The sequence below is a fragment of the Pipistrellus kuhlii genome, unplaced genomic scaffold, assembly GCF_014108245.1.
Source record: "Pipistrellus kuhlii isolate mPipKuh1 unplaced genomic scaffold, mPipKuh1.p scaffold_m20_p_38, whole genome shotgun sequence".
Lineage (NCBI taxonomy): Eukaryota > Metazoa > Chordata > Mammalia > Chiroptera > Vespertilionidae > Pipistrellus > Pipistrellus kuhlii.
Window position 1 is genome coordinate 108,174 of NW_023425538.1, and position 5,630 is coordinate 113,803.

At 35.9% G+C, this 5,630-nt stretch overlaps 1 pseudogene; it reads left to right on the plus strand.

The window, feature by feature from the left end:
* The first annotated feature begins 2,666 nt into the window (after positions 1–2,666).
* Positions 2,667–4,342, plus strand: LOC118702241 (annotated as a pseudogene).
* Positions 4,343–5,630: the final 1,288 nt, after the last annotated feature.

Here is a 5,630-nt window from a genome sequence, read left to right on the forward strand (position 1 = left end):
GTTTTCCAATAAGGACTATTTTCCCCCCAGGCAAGTCAGATGTCTATGTGGGAAAGATGTCCTCCACTGCATGAAGGAATGACTCAGCTCAAAAAACTTGGGGTGTCTGCCTTCTGAGCTCTATCCCCCGAGCCCCAGTCTGCATTCTAATCTCACAGCTCCAGTCGACTTCACCCTTCCTCTGCCAGAGCACAAGGTGGGTGGCTCCACAGGGAATTTTTGTACATTGGCCTTTCAAGAGGATGCCTGAACTTTCAGCTGCCACTCTCTAGCAGACAGCACCCCACTGCTTTTCATAGCTAGATGTTATATGAGTACCCTCCTCAGTTTGGTGATCTCTGCTGTGGAGCCCAGCTTTGTAATTAGATCCCAGAGTTCTCAGTGGAAACCCCCTACCACCATAGCTAAGACATGTCTCCATGACTTCTGTTGCTGTCTGTGGGAGCCCGGCCAGCCCTTTTGTGCCTCTGCCTCTCCTACTAGTCTCTATGTTATCTCCACCTTCGGTCCTTGGGTATCAAGTTTTTCCATTGGTTATTCAGGAAGGCTTTCCATATTTCAGTTGTAATCCATATTGTTCCTGGGAAGATGTCCATGCAGCATCCTTTTACTCTGCCACCATATTTAATCTCCTCCTCAGTGAAGATTTTTAAAAAATAAAAATAGTAATAGGAAATTCTTATACATCAATAATTTAATCACCCAAAATGTCAATGTACCAAACTCATCAATAAAAAGTCAGAGTAGCAGGTGGATAATAAATTTTAAAAATTCAACTATATGGCTCCTTTAGGCAATATATCTTTGCTTCAAAAACAAATATAGACACAAAATGAAAGTGCGAAACATTATTCACCAAGCAAATGGCATCTAGAGAAAAGCAGATGTAGCCATACTTATATCTGACAAAATAGATTTCAAGATTAAAAGGGTAACAAGAGAGCCGGGACCGGTTTAGCTCAATGGATAGAGCGTCGGCTTGGGGACTGAAGGGACCCGGGTTCGATTCCGGTCAAGGGCATGTACCTTGGTTGCGGGCATATCCCCAGTAGGGGGTGTGCAAGAGGCAACTGATCGATGACTCTCTCTCATCGATGTTTCTAACTCTCTATCTCTCTCCCTTCCTCTCTGTACAAAATCAATAAAAAAAAATATATTTAAAAAAAAAAATAATAAAAAAAAAATAAATAAAAGGGTAACAAGAGAAAAGGTGGACATTTTATAATTATAAAAAAGATATAATACTTATCAAATATATGCACCCAATCTGTGAAGACCAAAATATAAAAATCAGCTGCTAATAACTAAAGGGAGAGACTCTCCAAAACACAATTATAGTAGATAGAACCTAAATACCTCATTGACAGCTAAGAATAGATCATACAAAAAGAAAATTAATAAAGAAATATCAGTCTTAAATGACACATAAGAACAAATGGACATAATCAACATTCACAGAGCCTTTTAATGCAGAACAGCTGATTATTCATTCTTCTCTCGTGCACACGGGACATTCTCAAAGATAGACAATATGTTGGGTCACAAAGTAGCCTCAATTAATTTAAGAAGAATATTCTCCAACTAAAATGCTTTGAAATTAGACATCAACTGCAAAAAAAAAAAAAGTGGGAAAAAACACATAAAAATATGGAGATTAAACAACATGCTAACTAAATGATGACTCAGTTAAAGAAAAAATAAAAGGAGAGATCAAAAGTTACATAAAGATATGGGAATGACAATACAACATGTCAAAACTTTTGGGATGCAGCAAAAACAGTTAAAAGAGGGAAATTCATATCATTATAGGCCTATCTTAAGAAACATAAGAAATCCCAAGTAAACAGCCTAACATGTTATCTTAATGAACTAGAAAAAGAACAAATATACTCCAAAGTCAGCAGAAAGTAATTATAAATATCATAGCAGAATTAACAAAATAAGGAACAAAAAGACAATAGAAAGAAATAATGCAACAAAAAGCTGATTTTTTGAAAAGATAAATAAAATTGACAAATCTCTATAGACTTATTAAGGAAAAAAGAGAAAAGACTCAAACAAAATAAAAAAACAAAAGAGAAGTTACAACATACACCACAGAAATACAGTCATTCTAGAATACTATGAAAGACTATATGCCAGCAAATTTAATAACCTAGTAGAAAAGGACAGGTTCTTAGAAATATATAATCTCCCTAGACTGAATCCATGAAGAAAATGAAAATCAAAATATACAGATCAATAGTAAGAAAATTGAAACAATCATTAAAAGTATCCTCCAAAGTAAAAGCCTAGGACGAGATGGCTTCAATAGTGAATTCTACCTAATAGTCAAAGAAGATTTGATGCCTATCTTTCTAAAACCCTCTCCCCCACCCTGCCCCCCCACCAAAAAAAACTGAAAAAGAGGCAAGACTTCCTAACTTAATCTATGAGGCCAACATAACCTTGATACCAAAACCTGGTAAGGATAACACACACACACACAGATTATGAACACACACAGATTACGAAACAATATCTATGATTTATACAGATGCATAAATTCTAAATAAAATACTAGCCAATTGAATGCAACAGTACGTTTAAAAGATCTAATGAGGTTTGTTCAGGGGGTTCAAGGAGTCTCCAGCAAATCAATCAATGCGATACACCACATTAACAAAATGACGGATAAAAATTATATGATCATGTTCATAGATGTAAAAAAAGCATTTGATGAGGAATATATACCAATGGGAATATGATCAGAATCCCCTCTTTAACTCTTGGAGACATTGCAGATCACATTGCTAGGGACATATCTGCCTAGCAAAGATCCTGAGACTACCTGGCCACAGGTGTTCTTAATAGAATAGCCCTTGACAATCTTTTAGCTGAGCAAGGAGGTGTCTGTGCTGTGGTCAACAATGCCTCATCTACCTGGATCAACACTTTAGTTACATAAGATCATTGAGCAGCCATTTGTTTTAAAAGGATAACTCCTTTAACAGGGTGGTTTTTTTTGTTTGTTTATTTGGGTCTTGGGAACTTTGGCTCAAAGTGCACTCTAAACATTGAGAATCATCCTGCTTATAGAATTAAAGCTCTATATAATGGATTAATTTGGGCAAGGGAATGTTCGATAAGGCCAAAAGTCCGTTATATAACAAAATAGGTTTTCTGAATGCATATGTTTAAAAATTGACAAATTGGTTTTTCTGTTTAAATTATGTAGATATGTTTGTGTAATTAAAATTAAATATGTATGAACAGTTTAATTCCCCGGAAAAGTTTTCTATATGTATTACAGTAAATTTACATTTATACTGAATAGGTCTAGTAAACCCATGCTTTCACCAGGCACCAAAAGTAAATAAATGCACACGGTTGGGGTGCAGCTTAGGACACATCGGAACAAGCATTAAAACTGCTACAGAAAGTCACGCCAATAGACAACAGAAACAATTCCCAAGCATGATGCAATGTGATCCTGTGTTAATCATTCACCAAACATTGTTTATAAGTGGTCAAAGAACTTTATGAGATTGCTTAGGAAGAAATTAGAGGCAAGAAAACTCATGAAATAGTCAGAAATTGTGGAAGTTGGACAGGAATAAATTCATGATGATGCTACTAAGCTTAGAGCTGATATTTGGATCAATATACCCTAAACTATTGGAAGGAAGACTTGGCTTGGCTTTGCTAATTAGTTGGGAAGACAGTTCCCTGGCAGTCACAGAGTCAGGCACTAACTGGCATGAGATTTGAAGCCATGGAAAGATATGATGATGTTGTACAGCTGTATGATCGAATCTTACATGAAGGTCCAACTAACCCTACACCTGGAAAGAATAATATTGCCACTCTAAAAGCCCAGGGGCAAGTGTGGAGGCCATTCAAGAAGTGATTGAGTATCTGGAATAATTTGTTGGAGATCAAGACACCTGGCCTGGATGTGCAGGGCTTCATATCAATGAACATGACCACATTAAAGCAGCCTTTTCCTCGGAGGGGCCTATGCTGACTAATCCACACAACCATGTACACTGTCAGCAGTACACTGAGTTAAAGCATACCCAAAGTGGACTTAAACTTTCAAGGAAGTGTTTTGCAAAGCAAAAAATGAACAGCAGCAATATAAGAGCTGTTTGGACTTTATAATACATATGAACAAGTCATATTGCTTCTAATCCAAAACCAAGTGGGGGGGGGGAAAAAGAACAACATAAAATATGCTAGTTGGGCAGCCAGTCAAATAAACAGAGCTAATCAGTTTGCAGGTTGAAGTAAAAAGGAAACCACATACTCCCTAAAGGCATTTGAAAACATGTTGGAAACACAGCAAATTACCCAATCTTAAGGTTTCCAAATCTTTTTCATGTTACCTTTCATGTTGGCCTGTGACTTATTTACTAAATGCCCACTGATATCTATATATTAATTTCCTGTTCAAGCAGTTGTAAAGAATGTATTTATATGAACCTAAAAATGCCTTTTATTGCTAAGCAGCAAGATGGGGGAAGTCCACGAAAGAAAGATTTAAGACTAGTCTTATGGATTATACATCATTTTCTTCAGATCACACACAAATAACTGTTTCTTAACTAAAATCTGATGTAGAAATAACCTTGTTAAACAAACCATAATAGTTTATTCTTAAATATAAATTAATTAATTAATGTTTAGTCATGAAACAGGTAAAACAAGGCAAAAATCATTAATTTATAACAGTTGGAATAAGTTAAATTTATTAATTCAGATGGCTAAACTTTTTTAGAAAAGCGAATGAAACAGATAGATTCAGAGCTGACAGTACTATTTTCATCTAAGGATCTCGGTGCCTTTATTTAATTGATTACATAATTGCTTAGATAGAGTGGTTTTGTTTTATACATTAGAATAAGAAGGACAAATTCATAAATCCCCTGTACCCATAATATGGTAACCTCTGACCTATTGGTAGAACCTGTAAATTATACCATTTAATGAAGTGTTTCTCAAATTCTCAGTGTTCTTGAGAATTACCTGAGATGTTTTTTGATATGGAGACCCCTGGATTCCTTGTCTTTATGGCCAGGCCTGAGATAAATGGGACTGGGGTGGGAAGGCGCTGTCCTCTTTTGAGGAGACCTTCAAGGGGCAGGCAAAAGGGTGGGTGTGTCCTAATGTGGCAAGGCAAAAATGTTGAGTTATTCATTCTACAACATGAGCCTTTGTTAATTAGATATGGAAGATCTAACTATGATTCCTTGCATTTAAAATATCCTATATCCCAAATACATTAAAAAACTGCTGGAGGACATTAAGGGAGAGATTAATAGCAATACAATCATAGTAGGAGATTTTAATACCCCACTGTCATCCTTCTACAAATCATCTAAACAAAAAATCAGCAAAGAAATATCAATCCTAAATGACTCACTAGACCAGATGGAATTAATCGACATCTTCAGAACATTCCACCCCAAAGCCACAGAATATTCATTCTTCTCAAGTGCACATGGGACATTCTCAAAGATAGACCACATTTTGGGACATAGGCAAAGTCTCTTCAAATTCAAGAAGATAGAAATCATATCAAGCATCTTCTCAGACCATAATGGCATAAAACTGGAAATTATAATAAAAATAATCCAAAGAAATCAAAC